Source organism: Lampetra fluviatilis, unplaced genomic scaffold, assembly GCF_964198595.1.
Source record: "Lampetra fluviatilis unplaced genomic scaffold, kcLamFluv1.1 SCAFFOLD_278, whole genome shotgun sequence".
Lineage (NCBI taxonomy): Eukaryota > Metazoa > Chordata > Hyperoartia > Petromyzontiformes > Petromyzontidae > Lampetra > Lampetra fluviatilis.
The window spans coordinates 81689-93545 of record NW_027621108.1 but is presented as its reverse complement, the minus strand read 5'-3'; positions in this window follow the sequence as shown (position 1 = coordinate 93545).

Sequence of the window (11857 nt, the reverse complement as noted above, 5' to 3'; positions counted from 1 at the left end):
TTGCGTATTTTAGCCTGGTTGATTGCGTATTTTAGCCTGGTTGATTGCGTATTTTAGCCTGGTTGATTGCGTATTTTAGCCTGGTTGATTACATATTTTAGCCTGGTTGATTACGTATTTTAGCCTGGTTGATTGCGTATTTTAGCCTGGTTGATTGCGTATTTTAGCCTGGTTGATTACATATTTTAGCCTGGTTGATTACGTATTTTAGCCTGGTTGATTACATATTTTAGCCTGGTTGATTACATATTTTAGCCTGGTTGATTACATATTTTAGCCTGGTTGATTACATATTTTAGCCTGGTTGATTACATATTTTAGCCTGGTTGATTACATATTTTAGCCTGGTTGATTACGTATTTTAGCCTGGTTGATTACATATTTTAGCCTGGTTGATTACGTATTTTAGCCTGGTTGATTGCATATTTTAGCCTGGTTGATTACATATTTTAGCCTGGTTGATTACGTATTTTAGCCTGGTTGATTACGTATTTTAGCCTGGTTGATTGCGTATTTTAGCCTGGTTGATTACGTATTTTAGCCTGGTTGATTACGTATTTTAGCCTGGTTGATTACGTATTTTAGCCTGGTTGATTACATATTTTAGCCTGGTTGATTACGTATTTTAGCCTGGTTGATTACATATTTTAGCCTGGTTGATTACATATTTTAGCCTGGTTGATTACATATTTTAGCCTGGTTGATTACGTATTTTAGCCTGGTTGATTACGTATTTTAGCCTGGTTGATTGCGTATTTTAGCCTGGTTGATTACGTATTTTAGCCTGGTTGATTACGTATTTTAGCCTGGTTGATTACGTATTTTAGCCTGGTTGATTGCGTATTTTAGCCTGGTTGATTACGTATTTTAGCCTGGTTGATTACGTATTTTAGCCTGGTTGATTACGTATTTTAGCCTGGTTGATTACGTATTTTAGCCTGGTTGATTACGTATTTTAGCCTGGTTGATTGCGTATTTTAGCCTGGTTGATTACGTATTTTAGCCTGGTTGATTACGTATTTTAGCCTGGTTGATTACGTATTTTAGCCTGGTTGATTGCGTATTTTAGCCTGGTTGATTACGTATTTTAGCCTGGTTGATTACGTATTTTAGCCTGGTTGATTGCATATTTTAGCCTGGTTGATTACGTATTTTAGCCTGGTTGATTACATATTTTAGCCTGGTTGATTACGTATTTTAGCCTGGTTGATTACATATTTTAGCCTGGTTGATTACGTATTTTAGCCTGGTTGATTACGTATTTTAGCCTGGTTGATTACGTATTTTAGCCTGGTTGATTACATATTTTAGCCTGGTTGATTACGTATTTTAGCCTGGTTGATTACGTATTTTAGCCTGGTTGATTACATATTTTAGCCTGGTTGATTGCGTATTTTAGCCTGGTTGATTGCATATTTTAGCCTGGTTGATTACATATTTTAGCCTGGTTGATTACATATTTTAGCCTGGTTGATTACATATTTTAGCCTGGTTGATTACGTATTTTAGCCTGGTTGATTGCGTATTTTAGCCTGGTTGATTACGTATTTTAGCCTGGTTGATTGCGTATTTTAGCCTGGTTGATTACGTATTTTAGCCTGGTTGATTACATATTTTAGCCTGGTTGATTGCGTATTTAGCCTGGTTGATTGCGTATTTTAGCCTGGTTGATTACATATTTTAGCCTGGTTGATTACATATTTTAGCCTGGTTGATTACGTATTTTAGCCTGGTTGATTGCGTATTTTAGCCTGGTTGATTACATATTTTAGCCTGGTTGATTACGTATTTTAGCCTGGTTGATTGCGTATTTTAGCCTGGTTGATTGCGTATTTTAGCCTGGTTGATTACATATTTTAGCCTGGTTGATTACATATTTTAGCCTGGTTGATTACATATTTTAGCCTGGTTGATTACATATTTTAGCCTGGTTGATTACGTATTTTAGCCTGGTTGATTACGTATTTTAGCCTGGTTGATTACGTATTTTAGCCTGGTTGATTGCGTATTTTAGCCTGGTTGATTACGTATTTTAGCCTGGTTGATTGCGTATTTTAGCCTGGTTGATTGCGTATTTTAGCCTGGTTGATTACGTATTTTAGCCTGGTTGATTGCATATTTTAGCCTGGTTGATTACATATTTTAGCCTGGTTGATTACGTATTTTAGCCTGGTTGATTGCATATTTTAGCCTGGTTGATTACGTATTTTAGCCTGGTTGATTGCATATTTTAGCCTGGTTGATTACATATTTTAGCCTGGTTGATTGCGTATTTTAGCCTGGTTGATTGCGTATTTTAGCCTGGTTGATTGCGTATTTTAGCCTGGTTGATTGCGTATTTTAGCCTGGTTGATTACATATTTTAGCCTGGTTGATTACGTATTTTAGCCTGGTTGATTGCGTATTTTAGCCTGGTTGATTACATATTTTAGCCTGGTTGATTGCGTATTTTAGCCTGGTTGATTGCGTATTTTAGCCTGGTTGATTGCGTATTTTAGCCTGGTTGATTACATATTTTAGCCTGGTTGATTACGTATTTTAGCCTGGTTGATTGCGTATTTTAGCCTGGTTGATTACATATTTTAGCCTGGTTGATTACGTATTTTAGCCTGGTTGATTGCATATTTTAGCCTGGTTGATTGCATATTTTAGCCTGGTTGATTACGTATTTTAGCCTGGTTGATTGCATATTTTAGCCTGGTTGATTGCATATTTTAGCCTGGTTGATTACGTATTTTAGCCTGGTTGATTGCATATTTTAGCCTGGTTGATTACGTATTTTAGCCTGGTTGATTACATATTTTAGCCTGGTTGATTACGTATTTTAGCCTGGTTGATTGCATATTTTAGCCTGGTTGATTGCATATTTTAGCCTGGTTGATTGCATATTTTAGCCTGGTTGATTACATATTTTAGCCTGGTTGATTGCATATTTTAGCCTGGTTGATTGCGTATTTTAGCCTGGTTGATTGCGTATTTTAGCCTGGTTGATTGCGTATTTTAGCCTGGTTGATTGCATATTTTAGCCTGGTTGATTGCGTATTTTAGCCTGGTTGATTGCGTATTTTAGCCTGGTTGATTGCATATTTTAGCCTGGTTGATTACGTATTTTAGCCTGGTTGATTGCGTATTTTAGCCTGGTTGATTACATATTTTAGCCTGGTTGATTGCATATTTTAGCCTGGTTGATTACGTATTTTAGCCTGGTTGATTGCGTATTTTAGCCTGGTTGATTGCATATTTTAGCCTGGTTGATTACGTATTTTAGCCTGGTTGATTGCGTATTTTAGCCTGGTTGATTACGTATTTTAGCCTGGTTGATTACGTATTTTAGCCTGGTTGATTACATATTTTAGCCTGGTTGATTACGTATTTTAGCCTGGTTGATTGCGTATTTTAGCCTGGTTGATTACGTATTTTAGCCTGGTTGATTACGTATTTTAGCCTGGTTGATTACGTATTTTAGCCTGGTTGATTACATATTTTAGCCTGGTTGATTACGTATTTTAGCCTGGTTGATTGCGTATTTTAGCCTGGTTGATTACGTATTTTAGCCTGGTTGATTGCGTATTTTAGCCTGGTTGATTACATATTTTAGCCTGGTTGATTGCGTATTTTAGCCTGGTTGATTACATATTTTAGCCTGGTTGATTGCGTATTTTAGCCTGGTTGATTACGTATTTTAGCCTGGTTGATTACATATTTTAGCCTGGTTGATTACATATTTGAGCCTGGTTGATTGCGTATTTTAGCCTGGTTGATTGCATATTTTAGCCTGGTTGATTACGTATTTTAGCCTGGTTGATTGCGTATTTTAGCCTGGTTGATTACATATTTTAGCCTGGTTGATTGCGTATTTTAGCCTGGTTGATTACGTATTTTAGCCTGGTTGATTACATATTTTAGCCTGGTTGATTACATATTTTAGCCTGGTTGATTGCATATTTTAGCCTGGTTGATTGCATATTTTAGCCTGGTTGATTACGTATTTTAGCCTGGTTGATTACGTATTTTAGCCTGGTTGATTACATATTTTAGCCTGGTTGATTGCATATTTTAGCCTGGTTGATTACGTATTTTAGCCTGGTTGATTGCATATTTTAGCCTGGTTGATTGCGTATTTTAGCCTGGTTGATTACGTATTTTAGCCTGGTTGAATACGTATTTTAGCCTGGTTGATTGCATATTTTAGCCTGGTTGATTGCGTATTTTAGCCTGGTTGATTGCGTATTTTAGCCTGGTTGATTGCATATTTTAGCCTGGTTGATTACGTATTTTAGCCTGGTTGATTACGTATTTTAGCCTGGTTGATTGCGTATTTTAGCCTGGTTGATTGCATATTTTAGCCTGGTTGATTGCATATTTTAGCCTGGTTGATTACGTATTTTAGCCTGGTTGATTGCATATTTTAGCCTGGTTGATTGCATATTTTAGCCTGGTTGATTGCATATTTTAGCCTGGTTGATTACGTATTTTAGCCTGGTTGATTGCGTATTTTAGCCTGGTTGATTGCATATTTTAGCCTGGTTGAATACGTATTTTAGCCTGGTTGATTGCGTATTTTAGCCTGGTTGATTGCATATTTTAGCCTGGTTGATTACGTATTTTAGCCTGGTTGATTGCGTATTTTAGCCTGGTTGATTGCATATTTTAGCCTGGTTGATTACGTATTTTAGCCTGGTTGATTACGTATTTTAGCCTGGTTGATTACGTATTTTAGCCTGGTTGATTGCATATTTTAGCCTGGTTGATTGCGTATTTTAGCCTGGTTGATTACATATTTTAGCCTGGTTGATTACGTATTTTAGCCTGGTTGATTACGTATTTTAGCCTGGTTGATTACATATTTTAGCCTGGTTGATTACGTATTTTAGCCTGGTTGATTGCGTATTTTAGCCTGGTTGATTACATATTTTAGCCTGGTTGATTGCGTATTTTAGCCTGGTTGATTACATATTTTAGCCTGGTTGATTGCGTATTTTAGCCTGGTTGATTACATATTTTAGCCTGGTTGATTACGTATTTTAGCCTGGTTGATTACATATTTTTAGCCTGGTTGATTACATATTTTAGCCTGGTTGATTGCGTATTTTAGCCTGGTTGATTACATATTTTAGCCTGGTTGATTACATATTTTAGCCTGGTTGATTACGTATTTTAGCCTGGTTGATTGCGTATTTTAGCCTGGTTGATTACGTATTTTAGCCTGGTTGATTGCGTATTTTAGCCTGGTTGATTGCGTATTTTAGCCTGGTTGATTGCATATTTTAGCCTGGTTGATTACGTATTTTAGCCTGGTTGATTACATATTTTAGCCTGGTTGATTGCATATTTTAGCCTGGTTGATTACGTATTTTAGCCTGGTTGATTGCGTATTTTAGCCTGGTTGATTACGTATTTTAGCCTGGTTGATTACGTATTTTAGCCTGGTTGATTACATATTTTAGCCTGGTTGATTGCGTATTTTAGCCTGGTTGATTACATATTTTAGCCTGGTTGATTGCCTATTTTAGCCTGGTTGATTGCAGTATTTTAGCCTGGTTGATTGCGTATTTTAGCCTGGTTGATTGCGTATTTTAGCCTGGTTGATTACATATTTTAGCCTGGTTGATTACGTATTTTAGCCTGGTTGATTGCGTATTTTAGCCTGGTTGATTGCGTATTTTAGCCTGGTTGATTGCATATTTTAGCCTGGTTGATTGCGTATTTTATCCTGGTTGATTGCGTATTTTAGCCTGGTTGATTACATATTTTAGCCTGGTTGATTGCGTATTTTAGCCTGGTTGATTAGCGTATTTTATCCTGGTTGATTACGTATTTTAGCCTGGTTGATTACGTATTTTAGCCTGGTTGATTGCGTATTTTAGCCTGGTTGATTACGTATTTTATCCTGGTTGATTACGTATTTTAGCCTGGTTGATTACGTATTTTAGCCTGGTTGATTGCGTATTTTAGCCTGGTTGATTACGTATTTTATCCTGGTTGATTACGTATTTTAGCCTGGTTGATTGCGTATTTTAGCCTGGTTGATTGCATATTTTATCCTGGTTGATTGCGTATTTTATCCTGGTTGATTACGTATTTTAGCCTGGTTGATTACATATTTTAGCCTGGTTGATTGCGTATTTTAGCCTGGTTGATTGCGTATTTTAGCCTGGTTGATTGCATATTTTAGCCTGGTTGATTGCATATTTTATCCTGGTTGATTGCGTATTTTAGCCTGGTTGATTACGTATTTTAGCCTGGTTGATTACATATTTTAGCCTGGTTGATTGCGTATTTTAGCCTGGTTGATTACATATTTTAGCCTGGTTGATTACATATTTTAGCCTGGTTGATTGCGTATTTTAGCCTGGTTGATTACGTATTTTAGCCTGGTTGATTACATATTTTAGCCTGGTTGATTGCGTATTTTAGCCTGGTTGATTACATATTTTAGCCTGGTTGATTACATATTTTAGCCTGGTTGATTGCGTATTTTAGCCTGGTTGATTGCGTATTTTAGCCTGGTTGATTACATATTTTAGCCTGGTTGATTGCGTATTTTAGCCTGGTTGATTACATATTTTAGCCTGGTTGATTGCGTATTTTAGCCTGGTTGATTACATATTTTAGCCTGGTTGATTGCGTATTTTAGCCTGGTTGATTACATATTTTAGCCTGGTTGATTACGTATTTTAGCCTGGTTGATTACATATTTTAGCCTGGTTGATTGCGTATTTTAGCCTGGTTGATTACATATTTTAGCCTGGTTGATTGCGTATTTTAGCCTGGTTGATTACATATTTTAGCCTGGTTGATTGCGTATTTTAGCCTGGTTGATTACGTATTTTAGCCTGGTTGATTGCATATTTTAGCCTGGTTGATTACGTATTTTAGCCTGGTTGATTACATATTTTAGCCTGGTTGATTGCGTATTTTAGCCTGGTTGATTGCGTATTTTAGCCTGGTTGATTACGTATTTTAGCCTGGTTGATTACATATTTTAGCCTGGTTGATTACATATTTTAGCCTGGTTGATTGCGTATTTTAGCCTGGTTGATTGCGTATTTTAGCCTGGTTGATTACGTATTTTAGCCTGGTTGATTACATATTTTAGCCTGGTTGATTGCGTATTTTAGCCTGGTTGATTACATATTTTAGCCTGGTTGATTGCGTATTTTAGCCTGGTTGATTACATATTTTAGCCTGGTTGATTGCGTATTTTATCCTGGTTGATTGCGTATTTTAGCCTGGTTGATTGCATATTTTATCCTGGTTGATTGCGTATTTTATCCTGGTTGATTGCGTATTTTATCCTGGTTGATTGCGTATTTTATCCTGGTTGATTGCGTATTTTAGCCTGGTTGATTACGTATTTTAGCCTGGTTGATTACATATTTTAGCCTGGTTGATTGCGTATTTTAGCCTGGTTGATTACGTATTTTAGCCTGGTTGATTGCGTATTTTATCCTGGTTGATTGCGTATTTTATCCTGGTTGATTGCGTATTTTAGCCTGGTTGATTGCATATTTTATCCTGGTTGATTGCGTATTTTAGCCTGGTTGATTGCATATTTTATCCTGGTTGATTGCATATTTTATCCTGGTTGATTGCATATTTTAGCCTGGTTGATTGCGTATTTTAGCCTGGTTGATTACGTATTTTAGCCTGGTTGATTGCGTATTTTAGCCTGGTTGATTACATATTTTAGCCTGGTTGATTGCGTATTTTAGCCTGGTTGATTACATATTTTAGCCTGGTTGATTGCGTATTTTAGCCTGGTTGATTGCATATTTTAGCCTGGTTGATTACGTATTTTAGCCTGGTTGATTGCGTATTTTAGCCTGGTTGATTGCGTATTTTAGCCTGGTTGATTACATATTTTAGCCTGGTTGATTACATATTTTAGCCTGGTTGATTACATATTTTAGCCTGGTTGATTACGTATTTTAGCCTGGTTGATTGCGTATTTTAGCCTGGTTGATTGCGTATTTTAGCCTGGTTGATTACATATTTTAGCCTGGTTGATTACATATTTTAGCCTGGTTGATTGCGTATTTTAGCCTGGTTGATTGCGTATTTTAGCCTGGTTGATTGCATATTTTAGCCTGGTTGATTACGTATTTTAGCCTGGTTGATTGCGTATTTTAGCCTGGTTGATTGCATATTTTAGCCTGGTTGATTGCGTATTTTAGCCTGGTTGATTGCGTATTTTAGCCTGGTTGATTGCGTATTTTAGCCTGGTTGATTGCATATTTTAGCCTGGTTGATTGCATATTTTAGCCTGGTTGATTACGTATTTTAGCCTGGTTGATTGCGTATTTTAGCCTGGTTGATTGCATATTTTAGCCTGGTTGATTGCGTATTTTAGCCTGGTTGATTGCATATTTTAGCCTGGTTGATTGCATATTTTAGCCTGGTTGATTGCGTATTTTAGCCTGGTTGATTGCATATTTTAGCCTGGTTGATTGCGTATTTTAGCCTGGTTGATTGCATATTTTATCCTGGTTGATTGCATATTTTATCCTGGTTGATTGCATATTTTAGCCTGGTTGATTGCGTATTTTAGCCTGGTTGATTACGTATTTTAGCCTGGTTGATTGCGTATTTTAGCCTGGTTGATTACATATTTTAGCCTGGTTGATTGCGTATTTTAGCCTGGTTGATTGCATATTTTAGCCTGGTTGATTACGTATTTTAGCCTGGTTGATTGCGTATTTTAGCCTGGTTGATTACATATTTTAGCCTGGTTGATTGCGTATTTTAGCCTGGTTGATTGCATATTTTAGCCTGGTTGATTACATATTTTAGCCTGGTTGATTACATATTTTAGCCTGGTTGATTGCATATTTTATCCTGGTTGATTGCATATTTTATCCTGGTTGATTGCATATTTTAGCCTGGTTGATTGCGTATTTTAGCCTGGTTGATTACGTATTTTAGCCTGGTTGATTGCGTATTTTAGCCTGGTTGATTGCGTATTTTAGCCTGGTTGATTACATATTTTAGCCTGGTTGATTACGTATTTTAGCCTGGTTGATTGCGTATTTTAGCCTGGTTGATTACATATTTTAGCCTGGTTGATTGCATATTTTATCCTGGTTGATTGCATATTTTATCCTGGTTGATTGCATATTTTAGCCTGGTTGATTGCGTATTTTAGCCTGGTTGATTACGTATTTTAGCCTGGTTGATTGCGTATTTTAGCCTGGTTGATTGCGTATTTTAGCCTGGTTGATTACGTATTTTAGCCTGGTTGATTACATATTTTAGCCTGGTTGATTGCGTATTTTAGCCTGGTTGATTGCATATTTTAGCCTGGTTGATTACGTATTTTAGCCTGGTTGATTGCGTATTTTAGCCTGGTTGATTACATATTTTAGCCTGGTTGATTGCGTATTTTAGCCTGGTTGATTACATATTTTAGCCTGGTTGATTGCGTATTTTAGCCTGGTTGATTGCATATTTTAGCCTGGTTGATTACGTATTTTAGCCTGGTTGATTGCGTATTTTAGCCTGGTTGATTGCGTATTTTAGCCTGGTTGATTACATATTTTAGCCTGGTTGATTGCGTATTTTAGCCTGGTTGATTACGTATTTTAGCCTGGTTGATTGCGTATTTTAGCCTGGTTGATTGCGTATTTTAGCCTGGTTGATTACATATTTTAGCCTGGTTGATTACGTATTTTAGCCTGGTTGATTGCGTATTTTAGCCTGGTTGATTGCGTATTTTAGCCTGGTTGATTACATATTTTAGCCTGGTTGATTGCGTATTTTAGCCTGGTTGATTACGTATTTTAGCCTGGTTGATTACATATTTTAGCCTGGTTGATTACATATTTTAGCCTGGTTGATTGCGTATTTTAGCCTGGTTGATTACGTATTTTAGCCTGGTTGATTACGTATTTTAGCCTGGTTGATTGCGTATTTTAGCCTGGTTGATTGCGTATTTTAGCCTGGTTGATTACGTATTTTAGCCTGGTTGATTGCGTATTTTAGCCTGGTTGATTACGTATTTTAGCCTGGTTGATTACGTATTTTAGCCTGGTTGATTGCGTATTTTAGCCTGGTTGATTGCGTATTTTAGCCTGGTTGATTGCGTATTTTAGCCTGGTTGATTACATATTTTAGCCTGGTTGATTACATATTTTAGCCTGGTTGATTGCGTATTTTAGCCTGGTTGATTGCGTATTTTAGCCTGGTTGATTGCGTATTTTAGCCTGGTTGATTACGTATTTTAGCCTGGTTGATTGCATATTTTAGCCTGGTTGATTGCGTATTTTAGCCTGGTTGATTGCGTATTTTAGCCTGGTTGATTACGTATTTTAGCCTGGTTGATTGCGTATTTTAGCCTGGTTGATTACATATTTTAGCCTGGTTGATTGCGTATTTTAGCCTGGTTGATTACGTATTTTAGCCTGGTTGATTACATATTTTAGCCTGGTTGATTACATATTTTAGCCTGGTTGATTGCGTATTTTAGCCTGGTTGATTACGTATTTTAGCCTGGTTGATTACGTATTTTAGCCTGGTTGATTGCGTATTTTAGCCTGGTTGATTGCGTATTTTAGCCTGGTTGATTACATATTTTAGCCTGGTTGATTACGTATTTTAGCCTGGTTGATTGCGTATTTTAGCCTGGTTGATTACGTATTTTAGCCTGGTTGATTGCGTATTTTAGCCTGGTTGATTACGTATTTTAGCCTGGTTGATTGCGTATTTTAGCCTGGTTGATTGCGTATTTTAGCCTGGTTGATTACATATTTTAGCCTGGTTGATTACGTATTTTAGCCTGGTTGATTACGTATTTTAGCCTGGTTGATTACGTATTTTAGCCTGGTTGATTGCGTATTTTAGCCTGGTTGATTACATATTTTAGCCTGGTTGATTGCGTATTTTAGCCTGGTTGATTACGTATTTTAGCCTGGTTGATTACGTATTTTAGCCTGGTTGATTACGTATTTTAGCCTGGTTGATTACGTATTTTAGCCTGGTTGATTACGTATTTTAGCCTGGTTGATTACGTATTTTAGCCTGGTTGATTGCGTATTTTAGCCTGGTTGATTACGTATTTTAGCCTGGTTGATTACGTATTTTAGCCTGGTTGATTACGTATTTTAGCCTGGTTGATTACGTATTTTAGCCTGGTTGATTACGTATTTTAGCCTGGTTGATTACGTATTTTAGCCTGGTTGATTACGTATTTTAGCCTGGTTGATTACGTATTTTAGCCTGGTTGATTACGTATTTTAGCCTGGTTGATTACGTATTTTTAAAAATAAGGTTGGAGGAGGGGAGGGGCGGGGGGGGGGGGCGGGGCAGGGGGGGTGTGGAAGGAGGGGGGAGGGGCGATGGGTGCAGGGGCAGGTGCAGCTCAGACAGTACATCTCATAAAATCGTAAAACATCAAAATTAATCAAAATAAAATAAAATAAAAATCACGACGTTTCAGAGGCGACACAAGTCTCCGTCATTTGCCTCCGAAACGTCGTGATTTTTGTTTTATTTTATTTTCATTAATTTTGATGTTTTACCTACATGGTGACTTTACCGAAAAAACCTACGAATATGATTCCTTGCAGTCACGAAAGCTTCAAATCTAGAACTAATAAAATCGTGTTTTTTAAAGTATTTTTTAAATATTTTATCGGTGTACCGCTGTGTCTGTACCGCTGTGGCTGTGCTGCTGTGTCTGTACTGCTGTGTCTGTACTGCTGTGTCTGTACCGCTGTGTCTGTACTGCTGTGTCTGTGCTGCTGTGTCTGTACCGCTGTGTCTGTGCTCCTGTGTCTGTGCTGCTGTGTCTGTACCGCTGTGTCTGTGCTGCTGTGTCTGTACTGCTGTGTCTGTACCGCTGTGTCTGTGCTGCTGCGTC